General features: G+C 39.8%; 1 protein-coding gene across 2 annotated transcripts in view; it reads right to left on the reverse strand.

Annotated features, from left to right (window-relative positions):
• Window positions 1-23,756, reverse strand: part of BMPR1A (bone morphogenetic protein receptor type 1A) — a 74,073-nt gene that overhangs the window by 31,108 nt on the left and 19,209 nt on the right. The window contains exons 2-3 of one of the 2 annotated variants that reach the window (XM_036386179.2): window positions 5,512-5,633; window positions 4,489-4,540 (exon numbers count right to left, since the gene is read on the reverse strand). The gene's annotated coding sequence lies outside the window, so the exon portion shown is untranslated. The remainder of the gene's footprint in view (window positions 1-4,488; window positions 4,541-5,511; window positions 5,634-23,756) is intronic. The other variant, XM_036386178.2, reaches the window with a different exon arrangement.

Here is a 23,756-nt window from a genome sequence, read left to right on the forward strand (position 1 = left end):
CCATATTGTAAGAAAGCACCTGGACTAAGACAGAAAGAAGCCAAAAAGGTACAGAGATTATATGATATATTCCTTCTATGAATTTCACTTGGTTTCCTACTTTTCTCTTTGACCATCACAGCATATGACTTAAACTGCCCATACTCAGTATTGCAGGGATGACTTGAACATTATTTTTCATTGCAAACATTTCCTCCACTCTCCCATCATCCTTAAGCTTGAAGGTATCTCCTCTGATGTCTCAACAGTTCCTTAAGCTAAAAATCTTAAAAGCAAAGCCATGTTCCTCCTAAGTCACGTCTGCATTAACTTTGGCAATTCAATTATTTCCCAGTCAGTCAAGATCACATTCTTAAAACTGTCTCTTTCTGCCTTTTCTTATGTTGCTTTTGTCAAAGCTGTTATTCCATCTAGGGGTGATTTATTCCTTCCACATCTTCACTATCAAAAACTTCTTTCTTTCAGGAATTCTTTAGCTTTCATGAATCACCTCTAATAGGATGGAATTAAGGCTGATTCAAATTAAATCTGTGAAGGAAAAATTGAGGTTACCGGAAAACCACAAATTCCATAACAGGAAACAATTTTTGTTGCTAGTTGAAGAGAATACAGGATTATTTTTGGCAGAGAGAAAGGGGACAGAAAAGCCATCACTATTGAACCTTCTCTATTAAGCACTATATAGTATCTTGCAATCCTCTACCACATCCTAAGTATTTTTCCATTTCCCTTTTTTCTTTTGAGATTTTTCACACATTTGAGTTAAGCACCGTACTGAAACCAAAGCAGCAGATGAAAGACTGCAGTAATTTATTGGGCCAGTGTGACGAGGTTTTGGTAGCAGGGGGCTAAAGGGGTGGCTTCTGTGAGAAGCTGCCAGAGGCTTGTTCAGCCAATGCCAGCTGGCTCCAGGATGGACCCACTGCTGACCAAGGCCGAGCCCATCAGGAATGATAATAATGCTGCTAAGATAACATATTCAAGAATGAAAAAAAGTTATTGCACAGATGTGCCTGCAGCCAGAGAAGAGAGGAGGGAGAATATGTGAGAAAAACAACCCCGCAGACACCAAGTTCAGTGCAGAAGGAGGGGCATGAGGTGCTCTAGGTGCCAGAGAAGATTCCCCTGCAGCCTGTGGTACACCATGGTGAGGCAGCTGTGCCCCTGCAGCCCATGGAGGACCATGGGGATGCAGAGATCCACCTGCAGCCCGTGAAGGAGCCCACACCAGAGCAGGTGGATGTCTGTGAACCCATGGGAAACCTGGGCTGGAGAGGGTCCTGGCACACTGCACATTTCCTGGCAGGACTTGTGACCCCATGGAGGACTCTCATCAGAGCAGGCTGTGCCTGAAGGGCTGCACCCCAGAGAATTGACCCAAGCTGCAGCAGTCTGTGCTCTCTTCCCTAAGCAGCAGCAGGAACGTGTGATGAACTGACCACAAGCCCTATTCCCCACTTCCCTTCACTGCTGGAGAGGGGAGGTAGGGCCCAGGAAGGAGGGAGGAGTGGGAAGAAGGTTTAAGATTTCTACTTCTTGCCCAGCTCTGATTTTGTTAATCAATATTCCCAAATTGAGTCTGTTTTGCAGTCACTGGCAATCAATGAGTGACCTCTCCTGGTCTTTACCTCCACCCATGGGGAGGGGAGTGATAGAGTGGCTTTGGTGGGTGCCTGTACAAATTTTAAAGACCAATAAAGCAAACTTTTTTCCCCCTTGCCCATTAAAAAAGTCTTATTAATTCAGAGATTGGTGGTATCACCAAACATGAAATTTACTGAGGGGAGGGGAAACCGAGTAGATTGCAAGTGTACATTTGCAAATTCCAAAACAACTCAAAAGGCACGGAACTTCAAGACACCTGTATAAATATCCCTCTTTTCATACACTGCCTTCTCAAAGACTTCAGGGACTCTCCTCTGCACAGGCAGATGCCTTATCACTTCACTTTCATCCCACTGAAAGCCTGGGACTGAACTGTTTCTGTAAAAAACGTTCATATGCTTTACCTGCCAACTGAAACAAATAATTGTTTTTCAAACACCAGCAACTTGAATGAGCATGTTTGAACGAGAACAGGAATTTCAGATCTTAGAACAACAAAATGTGTTTGAAGCCTGGTGAAGTGTAGCCATTTGGGAACCCCTCTGCACATCTCCACCGTGGAAATTTTCCTAACAGATGTGACTACTGACCCCTCTACAATTACTCTAAACAGGTTCAGATTTTTACTCAAGATACCCTGAAATTCCTGTACTGTGCTGTAAACTCAAAACATACATATTTTCAGGACATGATAAAAATATCCTTTCTTTACATAGACTTGGCTATGGCACACCAAGTAATTTTTTTAAAGGAGGGTGCATACAACTGGTTTAGAAATAAGAAAATTAGAATGTTTCTATCACAGTGTCTTTACAGGCATTAAGGATATTATAAAAGGACTCTTATTTAAATCAGTCTTAGATTTTGGTAAGCTAACAAGTTATTTTAATATTTACTATTTTAAAATACATTTGAAATCAACCCCTAAAATTATTTTAATTAAATTCTGTATCAACTGAAACATTTTAAAAACACTTCACCTAACATTTCATGAAACTTACTGTACCTTTACAACCTTGGAACCTCTGGAGAAGGACATTCTTGACTTTTCAACCTAGTTTAGAGGAACCTACTCCACAGCTAACTACTTAGGACTGCTTCAAAATACTACCATCAGAAAGAAACATTTATCTGCTTTGTTTTGGCTCAAGGAGAAAAAAAAGGAAAGAAAACTCCTGAAAGCAAAATTAATTCCTCTCTGTATTAATGCGCAGTTGAAACCTACATTTTACTATTCCTAATCTAAACACTAAATAGCAAATAAGCAAAAAAGGCAATCTGGTGTGTTTCTAATTACATATCCATGTTACAATAATTTGGTGGCAAAATATATTCCTGTCAATATAAATATCTTCAGACTGCACTGCAAATGCATTCCTCGTAAGCTTTTCTCACTGTTAGATCTTAAATTGTTCTCTATCCTACCCCATAAAATTCCCATCCTCAGATACAGAAATAAAATAGAAAAATTAGTTTCCTTTTACTACACAGGAACTTGTCTAGATTTCTTTGAAATCTGTTGTCCTTGACACTTTTCAGAGGAGCTCCTGAGCCAAACAGAGCCAACATAAAAATGAAGGGATTCTCAGCAGCTTAATCTGACCTTGCTGAGCCCAACAGTCTTGACCTAGCAATAGGAAGGCTCTTGTTTTGTGTGGTCTGAGGTCAGGATGATGAGGCTACTGGAACAAGCTGGGATAAGCCAGGGGCAATGGTAGTAAGCAAAGTCCTGTTAGGAGGGCACTGCAGAACAGAGCAGCCCCAGAGTGGAACCACTGGCACTTCCTGTTTTGATCAACTGATTCACAAGATGACACGGACGTCTGGTTCCTCCACTCCTGGAAAATGCTTTGAGCACACTGACCTGTATTTCCCATTTGTGGTTTGAGCCTCAAGTGGCTCAGCCTGTTTGTTATGGAATTAACTCCTAGCAAATAGTTTGCCACCAAGGAAATTCAATGGCAGCTAACCCAACCTTATAAAATAATTGTTTCCTAACAGAACAGAGAGGATCTTAGGTAGCCTTGATGATTAATAAGAAAATCATTGCAGGAATACCACTTCAGCACTGGCATCCTTCATTCTGAAGCACCTGGAATGTGTTTCTGGCTATTGAATGAATGAGCTCCATCACATAAAAGATGCTCCTACCACTACTGGTTTGGAGGACACTAGAACAACTCTAGCAACAGTAGAAGCTGAAAAGTAGGAAGTTATTCCTAAACTGTCAACTAAAGTTACTGGTTCAGCAGTTGTATGTTAGAGGTCTTTTAACATCCTTCTAACTCGTGCCTTGCTGCAGGCAAGGCAAACTAAGGGAGTATTTGACATTTTAATGGGTGGTGCTGGAAGTCATCCAAGTCCAGTTTTCAACATCCCAAAGAAAATAAAGTAATCATGCAACCAAAATCCTTCTATTAACTAAAGAGACAACACCATATGGGACATCAGTTGCAGAAGGGAATTGAGCACACATAACCCTACTAATTACATGTAATATGCCAATCAGAATTTCTCCAGCTGCATTGCACTAGAAATGCACAAATTCACAGGTGTAATTAAAACAGAGCTATTTACCCTACTGAGTCAGAGGAAAGAAAATTTTACACTGAATCACAAAATAAAGTAGAATTAGCAAAAGTACAATGAAGGGTTGTATTACAGAGATCCCATATTAAAGAAAGATAAAATAAACTATCTTGAGAACTGTCAGACATTTGATACTCTTTAATGAACTCTAAAATGGAAGATACAACCAAATAAATTTAATCCCAATTTCTCTCCGTAAGCCAATCAGGAGCTAACAAATAAACTATCAGGCAGCAGTTTTAAATGCAAACAAAAGACACCTTTTGTATATAACAAATATTTAAAAACACTCACCTTTACTGTTTTTTGTAGGTGTCCGAACTCATAAATGGGCTCAAAGACATACCTGAAAGCAGGCCAGGCAATGAAATACAATACTGCTGATCTGACTCAGGAAGCACATAAAATGTCTGATCAACACCTGGGCAATGTACCCTGCTCACATCTGGTATTTATAGTATTTCCCTCTTTTGGCACTCATGATCAATTTTTTTCTTTTGTCTTTGTCCCTTTGCTATTGAAATTCAGCTGTAAAAGGTATGAAAACAAGAGGCAGTACATAGGAGCAGGAATAATTAGCACAAGGACTTGCTTTTATTTGGTTCTGATAAGCTCCCCTCTTCTTGCCATTTGGGTGCTTGTGGACTTAGAAGCCTATAATCCCTAGTAAAAAGAAAACCAACTGTGTGAAGATAGAGAAATTTTGTGGTGGAGTGGTGTTGCCATTTTATTTTTTGCCAGATCAGCTATTTACACACAGGAAAGCAAAAAACAACCTCCCTCCCTCAACTGCTTCTAATACTACTCGTCTTTTTTAAAAAGACAGTGGACTATAAGGCATAAAAAGTAACTTGTGAAGGTGGTTGGGGGTGTGTGTTTTATGTTTCCCTTTTCAAAACAGTATTGTGTCCAGTTTTCAACCCAACTACTTAGGCTTATGCCCTGCCACTGGACACTGTGTAAAGCTTTTTCCTAGTCATATCAGCAAAATAATAGACTAAACTAATAATCAGCTAAAGCATTAGTAGTATTCATGACTAAGCAGAGTCTACCAAACAAAATTTGCCACATATCCTAACTCTTTTCCAATGTGCCTTTGTACAACAGATGTCTCTGTAGTTGAGGCTGAGTTGTCTTTTTTCATAACTGAGATAGAGACAGAGATTAGATCAAACAGCTGTTTTAATATGGTATTAAAGACTGTCACTAGCATAAAAGAGGTGGCTCTGAAATTTTTTATAAGATATGGTGGCTGCTTATCATATGCTTTTTATCCCTGAAATACTCAAAATAAAATTTTGCATGCATTAACCTTACCTCCAAATTAGGAAACTGAATGAAACTGTATTGTACTTCCAGCTTCCTCCAGACTGTTTTCATCTGTACTTCCACTTCATTAGTTCAAAGGTGGTATTATGGAAATGCATATTTCTACTGATCTGCAAAATACAAAGACAATTTGATTAAAGAGATGGCTGAAGAAACTGTGTTGACAGTTTCTGGTCTAGAATGTGAACTGCACATTGCAGATACCTGTATCTGGAATTACAGAAACCATCTCCTATGATGCGCTGCTCCCAGCTAGAAACTTCCTAAGAGTCATGCATATCCAAGAGCTGCACAGTTGCAGCAGTTGACACAAAAAATTATTTTAAAATAATTTTACTGTTATCAGTAATTGCTCATATTAAAAATAAGCCAACAAAAACATTTCTATTCTTTAGCTGGAAAATACCTTTGAGATCATTGAGTCTAACCTATGACCTAACACCACTTGTCAACCAGACCATGGCACTGAGTGCCACTTCCAGTCTTTTCTTAAAACACCTCCAGGAACAATGATTCCACCACCTCTATGGTCAGTGCCATCACCCTTTCTGTGAAGAACTTCTCCCTAATGTCCAAAGAAAGGATACATTGTTGGTGACACCCATGGAAAAAACAAGCCACGCACAATTCAATCTTTATTATAAACACCAGAGAATCTGTAAGATTGCAGTTCCACACCAGATATCCACTGGTGTCACACCATTAGTTCCAATACCCCAGAAACTGCAATATACAGAGAAATAATTGATAGTTTTTTTTTGTAGCTGTGCACAGGCATGATTACTCCTGGGAACTGAAAAGCAAGCCAAGAATTTAGACAAAGGTACTGGCAGTCAGGTGGGTTTGATTTTTGGTTTAAGTTTTTAAACTGCTGTACATCCCAGCACCAGAGGAAAGCCTGGCACAGGTTCTTACCCAGTTCTCTTAAGGATTGTGAGCAAGCCTGACTTGTGTCAAGTCCCAGCATTTTCAGATGCATTGCTGATAGCTAAGATGGGCTTACCAGCTTTGTTAGTTTGATTCCACAGTGAGCAGATGCCACCTATTGCCAACTTTTCCCATTTTATCAGTGTCACAATTTCTGAATGTTTCCATCATCTGAAGCTTTTGAGAAGATCCTACAAAAATTTTACCATTTAGAAGTTCCAGTCTTATGACTGTGATCATAACCTTGAAAATCACACAAAGGCTTGAACACCACCATTCCAGCTATACTGTTAAATAACATAAATAACATACATCCACTCATACAGTGTAGAGATGGAATGACTTTTGAATACCAAGACTAACAGGAGGGGTGCAAACAGAAAAACTATGTGTATGATTTCCAGCAGAGAGTTTCAGCATCCACTCTCCTTCTCTTTTCCTTCCTAAGCACCATAAAGACCTTTCCATTACAAGAAGGTCAGAATACTTCTGTCTCCACATCCATTTATAAGCACTGCTCCTCACACACTGAGGTTTAATAGTCTTGGTAATAAATAATAAATTTGTGCTAAATGGTAACCCAAAACCATCCAGAATATCAGATAGCACCAATTCTTAAAGACAACTGTCTCCTCTGAGCAGACAAGCTGACATGACTTATTTCTTCCATGGTAAAATTGAAAAAACATTCTAGCCATGCAATTGTGTTTGTAGAGATTGTTTTTGCTTTTTAAAGTCAAGAATCTGTAAAATATAGCTATCTCTTCTCCTCTCTCTAACAAAGGACCTAAGTTCATCTTCTGATGGACTCCAAAAGAACAAAAAAAAATGTCGGTGTGCTTTCTGTTTTTACAACACCTACAATCTCCCTGTATCTAGTATCTGATTAATATAAAGTCCACTTTGTATTATTTAAAGAGTTTGCTTTGCAAGAGTAAGACATTTCTGAACAATGCAGCTCAGAGGTTTCTTGTTTTGTTTTTAAAACCGTGTCCTCCTTATATTTTTCCAAACTCCCAAACTGATGAAGTAGCTGTTCAATTCTAAGTATTCATTGCCTTTCCTGATTCCAACCCCGTGGATCAGATATCTAAGCTCTCTTACTAAACAACTTTATTTTGGTGAACTTCCTGATCTGCACGACTCTAGGTATGTCTATATTAGCATTTAATTCAAATCAGGACTGCACTTTTGAAGTCCATCTCCCAAACAAACCTCTTTTCCTTGCTTTGCTTTACATTGCAAAGCAGTCATCAAGTACATGAACCAGATTTCTTTTGAATAAAATCAGATCAGAGAATGAGCTTCAGGTGTACATTGTGCACGCTTCAACCACCAAGAGGAATTCAGCCACAGAATCAGACCAGGACCAGCTTGAAATAAAACTCCCACCACCTGTATAGCACTTATGCCAGGTTCTCAGCACCTGACAGGTCTGATCTTATTACACCACTCTGCTTGGTAATGTGGACACAGACTCTTTTATGACTTACTGAATTTTTGTGTCAGTTCCAGATTCATCTCTCCCCTTTTTAAAAGGAAAACGACAAAACCTCTGTCAGATATGGGACAGAAGTTAATGATAATTATTAAATTACAGGAGTGACCTCACAGCATTACTATTTCTTCCACTTCTTCATCAGCATGAAATGCTACTTGAGAACATACTCAATTTTACAAAAATCAATTTACTTAAATATTTATTTTTATACACTTATCCAAACTGCTTAATTATTAATATAAAAGTTCTTCAAAATGTTTAGTGCCATTCTTGATGGCATCTTCCAGAGAAGTGCCATCAAGTACAAAATGAAACAAGTGAATAAAGTATTTGCACAACTATACCTTCACTTTATTAGAATTTGCAAACCTACAGCAACCTTAAGAGGCACAACTTCAAAAGTACAGCGCCTCACAGTGCTTGTCACTAGTTACATATTAAATCCAGATTTATCTACAAATTGTTCTTAATGCCAAGATTAAATTTAAGATCTTTATATACTATCAACTGAAAAATATCAGCACTCAGCTGGGAAAAGAAAAATCAGAATAACATGAACACACTAGCTACCCAGATAACCCAGAAAACTGCAGATTTTCTGCCACTGGCAGGCCCCAGGGAACAGTCAGAAAATCTAAAGTGAGTTGATTTAAACCTCATTCAGGAGTGGGGGTGGTTCCCCTGCTAGCAGAGTGCAGGAAGCAGCAGCTCTGAGCAGGACAGACAGACAGACCGCAGGGACTCGCAGCGGCAAAGCTCAAGTCAGTCTAACTTGCCTTGAGGAGCAAACTTACTCAGCCTGTGGATTCCTTGTTTCTTGTCTTACCACGTATCTCCACTTACTGCTTCCCTTCTCAGCAGTTCCAGTTTCTTCAGTTCCAGGGCCACATCCAACTCATTCCCTCACCTGTCTCTTTTGATGCCAAAAACTTTCCCAGCACTTGATTTCTCCTGCACTCTGTTCATTCCCACTCTGCTCCAACTGCCTCACCAGTTTCCAGGTGGATTACTTTATTCATCTTAAATTATCTTTCTTCCTGAAGGAGCCTTCTACTTGTTAAATACAGTGTGTATTTAAGGAACAGAAGTTGGTAAGGTAACTTAAAGTAACATAAGAGTTAAACTAACTCAAGTGCAATTAAGTGCATGATCATACAAGGACTCATTGGTACAGACAGGGTTAAGTACTTGACCATTCACTCCAGCTTCCAGTAACTTCTTTCCTGCTCTTTAACCTCCTCCAGCCATCCTCTGAGCACTTCTGCAGGGTGCCCATTCAGGTAAGCATACCTTTATTTCAGTTTATCAAACAGAACTTGTTTTGGAGTTTCAAAATCCAAAATTCAAATCATGGCACAGACACAGGCTTGGGTGATATCAGACTCAGAGATACCAGGAAAAAAAAAAAGGTCAAAACCATTCAGCATCTGAGACTTGGGGTGGGAGCAAAAGGGAAAAGGAGAAAAGTGTGTGGTGCTCGCAACACATCTCTGTGTACAGTGTCAGAGTTCATGGCCAGCTGACAGCTCTGGTAACCAGAGATGGTAGAGGTTTCAGAAGCAGAATTATTCCTCTTCAGGTAAACTATAGCCCTAGACAACAGGCTTTTTGTTAGCAATCTATGCACAATGAAAATATGCTGCAGACCCATATGGTAGCCTGGAAAATGCTTCGGTTAACAATCTCACAACTGCCACTAGAAAATAGAGCCAGAATTCTTGTCATCTATTGCTTTTACAGGACTACTACTGCTCTGAATATAAGTTGAATTGCAAAGGGCAAGAAGCCATACCAAAGTTCCAAATTTTACTTCATAGTTCATGTCCAAATATAAGAATTTATTAAGGAAACCTTTTTCAACAAGTTGCCATGTGAGCTAAACCCCCACAGCATGCTGGGAAAAGCGAACATCATACTGTATGGCAAATTTGGGGCTTGCTGGTTTTGTCTGTCAAACACTGAAGGTATATGAGCAAGAACATCTCATTGAACAAACAGCCCTTCCAAATACAATGAGATCAATTAATGAAATGAAATAAACTGGCTGAACAAACACTTTGCAGTCCCTGGACACCATGTCTTCCAGGTAGCAAGAGGGGAAAATGAAAGCCTGAGACATGGTTCAAGCACATTTATTTGATCTTTGTGGCAAGGTAGTTCAAAATTGTTCAAAATCATGCTAGTAAAAATATACCTCCATGAAAGCTAATTTTTAAAATTACTTTTATACCTACCTTCCCATGAGCTTTAATTAACAATCATTAAGTTATTCTTGCAAGGTATTAAAAATGCAAGGGATTATAAAACATTCAAGTACTTCATGTCTTACAGTTCTTCACATCTGTATTACTGGTTTGGCCTTCCTATATATCTGGTCAAAACACTTAAATTAGTTCAGAACACCACTGATCTTTCCAGCACTTCCAGGTTGTTCTTGGAAAGCCTAGATTTTGTTGTTTTTATTGATTACTGCATGGATCCTTGACGGCAAAAAGCATTCTTAATAATTTCTGAGAACTTCACAAATACTACCATGAAGCAATTTGAAGGAAATGACATATCACACAGGACAGAAATAATACAGATTGAAACATCAACTGGGCCATTCCAGTACTAATCTAACCTGGCTGGTTGGTTGTGTAGGCAGGTGGAGTAATTAATGTGTGCTGCTGCCACTAATGGAATCAATTCCTGATTGACCTTGCAGCCTGACAGAAAATATAGGACCAATCTGTACAATTAAAAAAAAAAAACCACAGAAACACACAACTGTTTTTCCTTAACTCAGATCACCCTCTTTTTTGAGGGAGAAGTTGTTCTCTATCTGAGCCATAAAACCTTTTCCTTCCTGACTCTGTTTTATTTAATGAACATGACTAACTGGAAGTTCAATGGACCAGGCCTAGCACAGCAAAGAATTTTTTTGCAGAACAGACAGCTCCTCTTGCCTACTCAAGAAGTATCAGAAGACTCCTCACATCATTTGTCCCCTTTTCATAGGAGGGGAGAATCTGTGCCCTAGAACAACCTGAGCTTTTCTTCTGAGGCCTTACAACCATGCAAGCACACACAGACACAAGATACCCTGAAGAGGAAGCATCTGAAGGACCATGTAGCAGCTAAGCAAGCACTCTCCCTGCCCTTGTTACACATTTTTGTTTTCATCATCTTCAATGCCTGTTGAGATAGAAGACAAAATGGTCTACACAATGAAGCTCCTGAAATATCATTGACCCTGGGCATAACCAGAAGCATGAGAGCACAAAAATTCCTGAGTAAGTGGGACTGTGCAGTACCTGATAGAAAAAAAAGCATTTTCCAGAATGACACCAATGTGCATAAATTACAATACACCATATGTGGATGTGCCAGCCTGGGCAGAGAGCGGGAAAACGGGATTTGTTTTCTCACAGTGGACATGTGAGACTTTTTAGGGAGTTGTAGAGAAACGATAACTTGTTAGTATAAACAACCTGCAGGTGGTGTTTTCCTGTGCTGTTTTTCTGTTCTTCCCAAGAAGAAAGATGTTTGTGAGAAAGATGGGGTTTTTTTAATTAGCCTATCAAGTAGAATGTGTGGAACCTATCTATAAAAGAAGAGAATTTTTGTATTAAAGCTGCTGTTGTATAAACCATCCTGGTGAATTTGTGTGATTTCTTGCTCAACAGTGACAACTATACTCTCCACAGCATCAAGTGGCATAAATAATTCATTATAGGGCCATGAGAATCCAGGCACAAGGCTCATTCTGCCTCATCAGCAGGGCTAGATAATTCCACCAGGTCTTTACTTTGCCCTAACAGATGTATTTTTTCATACCAGAAAGAGTCTAAGCCTCCTGATTTCTTAGAGGATATCTTCAGTGTTTTATTTTGGCATGCCTAGCTACATAATCTGTAGTCATCTGAAGGACTCCACAAGCTCCACAAGCTCCTGGGAGCTCTTCTCCAGTGCTCCCAGGAACACTGCAGAATTCCTCTCAGTCCTCTTAAATATTATTCACCAGTGAGCCAGTAGAAGCTGAAAAATCAGCTCACTCTCCAAACTTCAGAGGTAAAAGGAATCTGACAGCAGCTTGCTGTTAAAAGAAAAGCAGTTACCCTCAAAAGAAACCCATCAGCCTGCAGCAGTGGTGACAAATCAAAGCCACCAGTTCATTCCGTGCTGAGAGGTGAAGTCAGAATTTGACTTGTCAAGCTTTGTCAAGTAACAACTGGGCAAAAGCCTTTGCTGAGCAACTCCTTCTTTCATCACATCCCACAGCTCTTCAAGTATCCAAAACAATTTCTCTAACAAATATGATTTTCTCTTGATTTTCAAGAGAGATGTAAAACTCAAATGCTTTAGCACAGGTTTGGAGGTACCTGGCCCAAAGCTCCTCCACCCACAATCTCAGCCTCTTCTTGGGATACTGATGACAGAGTGGCCCCACAATTAACAGTCTTCTGCTGTGCCTGACATCCCTGAAAACATAAGGCAGCTTGGGACACCACTGACTTCATAAGTCTTCCTGAGTTGCAAAAAATTCTACCAAAAAACCCCCTACCCCAGGCTCCATGCTGTGTTAAACCATCCCCGCATTTCCCAAGCTGCAGACAGTCACTGGGCCACAACTGCCACCTGGCTGGTGGGGTGCCTGGTGTGGAGGGAAGCACCAATTCAGCTGGATCACTTGGCACACAGACTCTGAGGTGCACGTTCTTATCCTAATGCTGATGCTGGGAATGCTGCCCAGAGTGCCATTTCTCCCTGACAAAAGAGCCAATGAAATTTAGCTTCTGCCTGTCCCACAGGACATATTAGACCACATTCTGATAGCTGATCTTCTTCTCTCTCCCCCTAAGATTCCTGCAAAAGGTCAAGTATTTCTTCTATTTGTCTATTTTTCAGAGTAATTCAAATGGTGAGAAATATTTTCAGGAACCTTCAATTTAAAAAGGTAAATAAATTCTGTTACAACTTCAGAATTCCATGGTTTTGCACACTATCAAAATACTATAGAGCAAACCACCTGAAAACTACACTACTGTTCTACCACACTGCCTTATACCTCTGTGTGTGTAGGATCGATATTTTCTTTCTTAAATTGAAATTTTATATTACAAATGTTTAAATTTTTAAGTAGTGTGCTGGGTTGACTCAGACCGGATGCCAGGTGCCCAAAGTGCCACTGTCACTGTCCTCCTCAACTAAACAGGGAGAAGAAATATAACAAAAGGCTTGTGGGTTGAGATAAGGACAGGGAGAGATCACTCACTGATTAATGTCACAAGCAAAACAATTTCAACTTGGGAAATTAATCAAATTCAATCAAATTGAAATAGGATAACAAAAAATAAAACCAAACCTTAAAAACGTGTTCCCTCTATCCTTCCCCTCTGGTGGGCTTAACTTTACTCCCAAAATCTTTACCTCCTCCCTGCATGTGGAGCAGGGGGACAGGGAATGGGGACAGCAATCAGCTCATCAGGCACTGTCTCAACTGATCCTTCCTCCTCAGGGGAAGGACTCCTCACACTCTTCCACTGCTCCAGCATGAGCTTCCTCCCCTTGGAAACAGTTCCCCCATGGCTTAACCAATGTGACTCCTTCCCACAGGCTGCAGTCCTGCATGAATTGCTGCAGTGTAGATTCCTTCCATGAGCTGCAGTCCCTTAGGAGAAAGCTGCTCTAGCACAGGTTCCTTCCACAGCATCACAAGTGCTGCCAGCAAACCTGCTCCAGCATGAGCTCCTCTCTCCATGGGGTCACAGCCTCCTCTGGGCATAAATCTGCTCCAGCATGGGGTTCTCCATGGGCTGCAGGTGAACTCTGCTCCATTGTGGACCTCCATGGGCTGAAGGGGCACAGCTGCCTCACCACGGTCTGCATGGCAATCTGCTCTGGCACTTGGAACACCTCCTACCCCTCCTTCACCACTGACCCTGGTGTCTGCAGAGTTCTTTTCCTTTCTCTGACATGTTCTCCCTTCTCTCTGCATGTGCAGTTGCTATGCACAGGAACTCCTTCCCTCGCTCACATGTGTTATCCCAGAGGAACTTCCACCATCAGTGATGGGCTGAGGCCTGGCCAGCAGTGGGTCCCTCCGAGATCTGGCCAGAACTGGGTTCATTTGACATGGGGGAAGTTCCTGGAAGCTTCTCACAAAAGTCATCCCTGGAGCTGCAACAAAAACCTTGCCATGCAAACCAAATCCACACACACAAAATCATATTAAACACAGGTTGCAGGCTGGCTAGCTTCTGACAAGAAACACAGGTCACAGGAACACGTAGATGGGAATGAGAAAACCTCTCCAACAAGATCACTGCCTTCAACAAAGCACTAGGAGCTATCAGCTCAACAGCTCTGAACACATGGAAGTGTGACAGATTCTAAGGAAATCAGGAGACACCTCAGACATCACTCCCACCACAGTAAGGTTAAAGGCCTTCACCATCTGCAGACCTATCAAGTATTTAAGTTTTTCTATAGGAAAGTACTTGGATTAACACTGATATTCAAGAGTAAAATAACTCTCATGGAGGAACCTTTGGAGTCCACATTGCATCCAGTCTTCTGCTTTCTTTAAATCACTAACTATATAACACCATATAGCAAAACAAAAAGAAAGGCATAGAAAAATCTTTCAAATTATTCTAGACAACTTGAGAATTCATTTGGACCACATGTAGCATCTAAAACTTAGATATTTGGTTATTTTCATAGATTACTTTGGACAAAACTTCAGAAAGTCATAACCCCATAGACTTTTAATGCACAGTATTACACATGGCTGTCTACAGGAATGTTTGGCTTTCCACAATTAACTTAAGCTCCTGAAACAACTGTAAGTCATTGGCAGAGAAGATACACAACTAAATGCTTTACCTGTTTTTGTAATTCAGTGGTAAAAAAATCCCCCCCTTTCTGTACATCAAGTGCAAGAATGCTTTATAATCCAGATGACCATGTGAAATTACCTTGGTAGTCATTGACTGTATCTCATCTCAAGCAAATTGAACTTTCCTTCATCTGTTTACAGGTACTGTAAACTTCTCCTGATACAATGAGACCAATTCATTATTAAGACAACTGAATATTATCCCTTGAAAACAAAAGTCCTCTTTTTTTGCAAAAGTGGTTACACACAAGAAAGCTATAATTATGGAACAAACTCTTTTAGTAAGATGTTTGTACTAGGGACTTGTTGGAGCATACTTGGTCTCTAAAATTTCTTTAAACATTGTTATTTCAGAAGAAAATAAGCCAAATGGAAATTAGAATTGTGGAATATCCTGAGTTAGAAGGGACCCACAAGAAATCATAGAAGTTCAACTCCTGCACAGGACCACCCCAAGAGTCACACCATGTGCCCAAAGGCATTGTCCAAATGCTTCTTGAACTCAGCCAGCCCTGGAGCTGTGACCCCTGCCCAACCACCCTCTCTGGATGAAGAACTTTTTTCTAATATGCGACCTCAACTTCTGCTGGCACAACTCCAGGCCACTCCCTTGGCTCCTGTCAGTGTCACACAGAGCAGAGATCAGTGCCTGCCCCTCCTCTGCCCCTCAGGAGGAAGCTGTGACTGCAGTGAGGTCTCCCCTCAGCCTCCTCCTCTCCAGGCTGAACTGACCAAGGCACCTCAGCCTCTCCTCCCCTCAAGGCCCTTCCTCATCCTCATGGCCTCCCCTGGACACTCTCTAACAGCTTTCTATCTTTCTTGTATTGTGGACCCCAGAACTGCACACAGGACTTGAGACAAGGCTGCAGCAGGGCAGAGGGACAATCCCATCCCTTGACCAGTCAGTGATGGTGTGCCTGATGCACAATTAGAATAAATTTCTCAAGTAATAAAACCAGCTGGATATTTGCTGAAGTATTCTTTACTCATCAGAATTTTAGAAGACATGAGCACAAAATAATTTTCATCCTTACCATTTGCATGATGATACAGCCCTTGATTTGCAAGTCTAAACTCAGGCCACCATGGCCTCAACATCTGTCCCAGCTGAGGTGAACAGGTTGGAGTAATAATACACAGCAAATAATACACAAGACTAATTCAGTGTAGACATTAAGGTGCTCAAAAATCCTCAGCCATTTCAGCTATTAAGTCTAACAATTGTTCATTCTGAATGCTAGAATGTTATACTGCCTCTAGTTCTTTGGTCACTGTATTATGAATGCTTTCAACTTGACCTAAGATTTCTAATGACAGATTTCTGAAATACTACATTGAGAATAGACCTGCAGGGCACAAACAAACACAGGGCAGCAAAACCCATCACCACGTTCCTGGACATGATGTACAGTTATCTAAAATCTAATCTGGCCTCTTGCATTTCCTATTGATTTATGTATTTGGAAGCAATGGTGAAGAATTCATCACATCTCAAATTCTCTTAAAATGCACAGGAGTCCTGGTGCCCTCATCAAGGATTTGAAAGAAAACTAAGCTGCCTTTTTCTTCCCCCCTTAGCAAAGCCACAGTAAAAACTCATTGTGGTAAAAGGTGGTGACAGGCCACTTGCAGAGAACAATGCAGATCTCTTCTGGTTAACTGCCTGGGAACAGGTTCATTTTGTACAGCAACAGGACCTTCCATGAACAAACACTAAAAGAGAAGAGCTATATCCTGAAAAAAAAAAAAGACTTGAACAAGAATGGCTAAATGAAATCCACAGCTTCTTCAGCGTGGGAGAGATTTTTGTCAACCAAGCTGTAAAGGCACCAGAGGTGTTCCTGCTGAGAACTGTGACACACCTGGTACCCTGCACACTCCTCCAACTGCTCTGACAATGCTGACATGAGCTAACAAACCTGACAGCTGCTCTCCCTCAGACACAGCTCCATTCTTTATTTTGGAAGTCAAGGCATCATCCCACCCTGTGGATGGACAGGGTGCTCCCAGGAGGGACCTGATGAGCACAAGTGATCCTTCACTGCTGTGCCTGTTAAAGACATCACTTTTTACAGAGGTGAGCACAAAGCCTATGGAAGAAAGGGGAAAAGGCAGAAAAGAGCCATAATTTGAGTTTTAGCCAATCAAGCACTCTTGGGGTTGGAGAAGACCCCTGAGATACAACCACAGTTTTAATACATGCTTTATACCATATATACACACCAAGTGAGAAGTTATTTTATTCTTGGTATGTAGGGAAAGTAATATAGACTTCACTGTGGTCCAGAGTGGCTTGAAAAATAGTATGAAAGCTTTTCCATCAACATTGAAAGACAGCATCAGAAAAACATGAGCAAGCATTCGTGGTAGTTATTGTTCAATCATGGTTTTGAAAAACTCATGCTTATTTTAGCTCTGGAAAGCTTGTCCTGCTGCAAGAAACTTAAGATACTTGACATTGTTGCTTTAATATGACTTCTAACAAAAAACCCCAACCAGCCAAAAAAACCCCAAACCCACAAAAAACAAAACTCTCTGACTCTAGCAGCTTTTTCTATTTACTGAAGACACAAGAGCCAGCAGCTGACATTTGAATCTCATCTAAATTCAAACAGGAAATACACTTTAAGGAGTTATCATCTGCAGACTGATTCACCCTTGATGCAGTGGACTCTCCCTTCTAGAAAGACTTGTAAATGCATGGGTAAGAGCATGTATGGCACACTGGGCTAGGAATTGATGTTGTTTCCTTTTGCCCACGAACAGACAACAATCCCAAGCACAATTACTCAAAGCTGAAGACAACATCCACACTGCTCAGCCCAACCAAGCAGAGCTCCCCATATACAGGACCAGTCTGAAAAGAGTGGAGACAAAGTTCTACTGCACAGAACATGGACCAGCACAAGAAGGATTTTTTATCTTTCCATCTTTGTCCCTTTTGTAGCTAATTAATAATATTTAAAATCTAATAAAACCCCAACTTTGAAAAAAGATGAAAGCAGAGCCATTTCAGATGTTTAAATTAGCACACCATGGGATGCGTATCTTTCAACAAAAAGCTAAAACAATTTTAACAGATACACTTTCTATTATTAATTACCCTAAGTCATTTTTCTTTCTCCATTTTTCTTTTGGTGGGGAAAAAGGAAAATAGACTATCTTTTTATGTTCCCTTAACTTAGCTATTTAATTTCCTACTCAAATAAGTGGATAAAATTCTTGTTTTAATAAAGGAAAAATAAGAAAAGGAGTTTGAATAGATAGGTAACCTCTGTCCCTCTCTACACTGAGAATCATCTGCATTCTATTAAACCATCAAGCCATTTCTATGTTAACCAGGCTTAACATATAAATAAAAGAACCAGCAAAATATTAACACTGATATCTTCTTTACTGGCTATGCTGAAGCTCTACATGAGTCTCAGCTGATTTAACCCTTCAGATGCATGACATCTATTTTATAAAATTGTACAGGCAACATTGTATAATTTTTTTTTTTTCCTCTGCAGGGAAAAACACTTAGCTGTGTTTTTCCCTGCAGAGCAGCTGCCTCCTCCTCCTAAGCAATGTGAAGAACTACTTATAAAATAGCAATCAATACTGAGAATTTGAGGGGAAGGCAGCAAAGATTTCCAAATAAGATTGCTGAGTTATCTTTTCTTAGAGATTTCGTTGTTTTTACCTTCTGTAACACAGACTGCAGACTATACACACCACTCCTCAAAGACTGCAGGATAAGGGCCCAGCTGCAGACAAACATCTTTTGGGCTCAAAAGGAATTCAGCCACATCTGGTTATATGCTCAAAATAAATTTTTGAAAATTTTTTTTGAAAAAAAGCAAGTTTTGTATATGACTTACAGACTTCACTAAGAGGAGCCCTCCTTGAATATGTTCATCCTTTAAACAGGCAAAAAACAACACAACTGAAGTGTCACTCTTCAGGTAGGTCCTTTCAACATAACATAATTTCCACTGAACCACAAAGCTACTGAGCTTCCCTACTCCTTGAAGACAGAAATTTCAGCCCACTAATGAACTGGAACTTCAGCATTCTCTGTTTGACAAGAATGCAAGACACTTGGAAGTGATGACAGATTTCAACACTAGATACTTTCCAAAAGTATTTACTGGAAATAGAAAAGAATCCCAGTTCAGGGCAGCAGCTTCCTTATTCAGGTAAAGAAAGGTGAAAAGCTGTCCAAGAGCAAACTGGAAGCAAACAACAAAAAAGTCAGTTTTTCCTGAAGGGTTTTATAAAGGATTGATTGATTATTTACATTTTGCCTCTGTTTTTTTCTTTACAGCAAGATGCATAAATTAAAACTACTATATATATAATTAAACAAGACTGCAAAAAGAAGATAGATATAGATATATATATCTATATATATGTACACATACACACTATCATGACAACTTTTGCTTGTTCAAATCCAAAATGCAATTGTTGGAACAAAATTGCAGGAAAAATGTACAGACTCTGTAAGATTACATGTCTTACAAAGTCAAGGAAGAACAAGTTCAGCATTCCTATTTTTTTACCATGTAAAAGAACATTAAAAAACTTACGTATGGGGTCCCTTTCTTATAAACCACAGAAACTTTGGAATGATGAAATGACTTTTCACCTTATTATAAGCAGCTTTGACAATGACTAAAACTGAGACAGAATTACACAATCTGCAGTGAATTACACAGGCTCTAGTGATAGGAGCATCTTTCACAGAAACACACAGCTTTCCTTACTATCAGCCCTGAGCCAACAATGGGTTACTTCCTTGGGATTGCTTTAACAGTGAGGATTCTGTAGAATAAAGAATGCACCCCAGGTGTGCCCCTGCATTTACTTCAGGTGATTTATTCAAGTATATGTGAGTGCAAGTCAGGAAACACTTTCCAGCACACAAGAAGTCTGGAAAGTCTGACTTGGTTCTGCTGTCTTTAAAAGAGTTACAAGATAAAACAATAAAAGTTACTTAAGTAAGCAGAAATAAATGAGTATGTTTAAAAAGAAGCTCTGCTGAATAGAAGCAGTACTCTTGCACATTCCTTCTACCATTAGTATATTCTCAGAACTAAAATAGAACAAATATTTAAGTATATTTAAACAGAACCACACAACAACTCAATAACAAGCTTATAGCTCAAAAACAGAACTTGAAAGATCTAAGCAGTGTAACTAAATCTTAATCAGAGCAGCATGCAATCATATTCTGGCAGTCACTAGAGCAGATGCCTGCCACCAGTGTAATGTAAGCATCTCCATAACCCAACTCCTCCTTATTTAGAAAGAAGAATATCTGGGGTTAGGACAAAAAGAAAAGTTTGGAGCTGCAGGAAACACAGGAAAGGCTGAGTTTAAGATGCCATCATGTATTTTACTTGAGCATGTATGTCTGGAAATCAGGTGAGACCCAGAAATTCTGAAAATCTTTAAAATACAGGATGTGTCTCTAATAAACCAGAACATTGTATGATAATTCAGTGACCTGATTAAGCAAGTTTTGACTGTCAGACTGCCAAAACCTTGTGTAGATCAGACTATATGGGTTTTGGCCTTTCCTAAAACCAGACAAGGGAGTGGGGAAATAGGGAGGAAACAATGATGTCAGGGGACATAGATATGTATGACCTAACACAAAAACTCCTAATAGTGTCCTTGGACACTGCTAACTCCTGCCAAGGCTTGCAAAGGCATCCAATGGCCTTGGGATATTTTGTGTTTCCTGAGATAACTAGGGAGGGAGAAGAGGCAACCATACAACATTCTTCAAAATACTGCTCAAAAAGCTTCAAAATTCAAGTGTTCAAAATTTCTCCTGATGAATTAAGAGCTTGCAGGCTTTCCTTGTCTACATGCTCCCTCAGGGGGAAGGTTTATCTCTCTGCCAACAGACCCTAATGCTTTGCAATTTGTACAATGACAGTATCAGTTCTATGCACAGAGACCAGCAAACAGGTTTGGCAGAGGTGGGGGCTTCTTGGCGGCCATAGGGGGTGTTTTCTTCTGTTAAATGAGCTGAAAGCTGTTCACAGTTCCTCTTTGTTAAAAGATGTGAAATATTTATAAGCTATCTCAAGAGGAACATTCTTTGATACTGTAAAATAGCAGCAGTTTGGATATGTAATTCTTATCACACTACTTGTAACCCGAGCCCAGAACTGACAAACTGAAAACCAGCCTCAGAATCCTGGATCTATCTCTGGGAGGGAGAGGTCATGGAAAAAAAAATAAAAAAAGGCATCTGATAATTTGAAAACTGCATGATCAAGATGCTTTCCAAGATCCAGAATCTGTTGCACCAAATCCAGTGAGAACATGAGCAGGATGAAGCAATACCCTTCTGTTGACAGATGAGGTGACAGATGAGACTTTCAAAGGTGTATCAAGAAGAGCAGGAAGAACAAGAATTCACCCTCCATCAGCTTCAAAGGTCACAACAAAAAACCGTTTATCAGCAATGTACATAGGAAGGTGCCCTGCAAAAATTAAATAGCTACCAATAGTTATACTTTCTATACTTCGACTGGGATGAAGAGGAGGGAGATTGTCTAGAATAATCAAACAAGTAAGGAAAAGATGTGGACAAAGAACAGCTTTTCTTTTAGCTACTGCTCATCTCCAGATGGAAGTTCAAATACTCCAGAACTCAGCCTACCTAAAACCCAAACAGCAGGGGAAGGGCTCACCCCAAAGCTCCTCAGCCTCACTGTGCTGCTTCAGGCACACTGACTCCACAAGAGAAACCAAGGGGTCTACTGCATGTGAAGTGGTGACAAACAACTCTGCTATTACTGCACTGTGAGAGAACATTTTTACAGGTTTTCCAGCACCTGGATTAGTTAAAAAAATGTTTTCTACATTAAAAAATCCCTTAGATTTTACAATTTTTAAACTCCTTAGTCAACTGTAAATATTAGAAGTTTTCACATAGGCTATAATTGTGTATCTAAAGTTCAGTGTATTTTGATGAGCTGCAAGTTCAGACTGTTCTCATGTTATGTTTTTATGAGAAATAATTGTGTCAAACAGCAATCATACAGCAGCAGGATACACAACTACCATTGAAAAAGAGATAAAAAGCTCTCCAAGCCACTGTCAGCAAGTGAAACTAAAATAGTTTATGGAGAACCTACTAGATTTCCTCTACTGCAGTACTACAAAACACTGCACTATTATAATGGGAAGCTCCTTATAATCTAGTCTTATCTTTATTACATTTATCTTACTTTATTTTATCCTCCTTAAAAAGGCTTCCTCAGATGCTACTATAATCAAATAAAATATCAAAAAAGCCACTTTTAACATAAGAAATTTTTCCAATACAGCTGTTACAAAGAATATATCAGTGGAGGAACAATTTTCATTTTTTTCTTTAGCTGACTCTCTGCAAGATCACTGCTGTTTTCTGACAATAACAATATTTAAATTGATCAAACCTATTGACATATGCAAAATCAAAGACATGGAAGAAAGCCCAAAATTCCAAGAAAATTGACCACTTTTTAAATGACTGAGTTAATGCAAGAGACCACACAACAACACCAAATACCTAGTGAAAAAAACACAGTTGTATTCCCTTGATAGTTTCTTCAGTTTTTGATGAAACTACAGCCATATTTAAGAAAGCTTTCCAGTTCACAGATAGGTTCTATTTCTCATTGATGCTGCAATAAATCCTAACTAAAAACAGTAACAAAAAGGAAAACATGAAATGTGCAGTTTTAAAAAAAAGCCAAGAAAGACTCTAAATGGTTGTATTTCAACCTTCTAATGATGTTTGGAGGGGGGAAAAAGGCCTCAGAAGAGAAGTAAGAGCTGCAAAACTGCTGCCAATACACAAGGTAAACAAATAAAAGAACGTGGGCACAAATGTTTCTGCAGGGCCTTTGTGACCGGGCAAGGGGTGATGGTTTTAAATGTGTGGTAGGTTCAGACAGATATGAAGAGGTTTTGTTTACCACGAGGCTGTGAAACACTGGCACAGGTGGCCTGGAGAGGTGGTGGATGCCTCCTCATTCCTGGAAACATTCAAGGTCTGCATGGACACAGCTCTGAGCAGCCTGGGCTACTTGGACATGTCCCTGTTCACTGCAGGGATTTGGACAAGATGTTTTAGAGATCCCTTCCAACACAAACCATTCTGTGATTCCATCAATGTTCTGGGTTTGGGCTTAATTTACAGTCACCATGTTAAAAGTAAACACAACTTGCAAGCTGCCACTAATCCTTTGGAACTATCTCCATACATTTATGTATACACAGTACAGAAACTGTCATTTTCAAGCAATCAAAACTGAAGGATGTAGCAAAAAGAAGACAGGCTGAGAGATCCTAATGCCAGAACACAGTTAATACCTGAAAAAAAATACAAAGAACAAGGAAAAAGATTCTTGCCTTTAGTATTTGGGGATTTTTCTCTAGTTTAATTTGCCTTAAGGCTTCTCATCCTCTACCAAGTTCCAGCATGGTTTATTTAACAATAAGGATTCTGTGGAGTTGAGTGGTAACATTCATATTTGATAACACTGCCAAGAAAAATCCAGTTAGAAAAATAACACAATTATTTGCTTGTAGAAGACTTGCAGGAGGGCAGAACACCAATACAAAACCCGTCACAGTTTATTACATATTATAACAGAAATGATACCATTGTCCTCTCTTGAGTTTGAAAACTTGACATGCATCAATTCATGCTGAAAAAAACTACTGTCAGTTTTCAATTATATCTATATAAAACCAGTTCCCTACCAGGGGACACCAAGCAATAGTGGACTGGGCAACAGGGACTAGGCACTAGTCCTACCCAGAGCCATTTCCTACCCTGCATCACAAAAATAAGGAAGAGAACCACTACCCACAGGTCCCTTTGAAATAAACTCCCTCATTCTAAGCCAGACAATAGGATTTTAACAC

Source organism: Molothrus ater, chromosome 8 (genome assembly GCF_012460135.2).
Source record: "Molothrus ater isolate BHLD 08-10-18 breed brown headed cowbird chromosome 8, BPBGC_Mater_1.1, whole genome shotgun sequence".
Taxonomy (NCBI): domain Eukaryota; kingdom Metazoa; phylum Chordata; class Aves; order Passeriformes; family Icteridae; genus Molothrus; species Molothrus ater.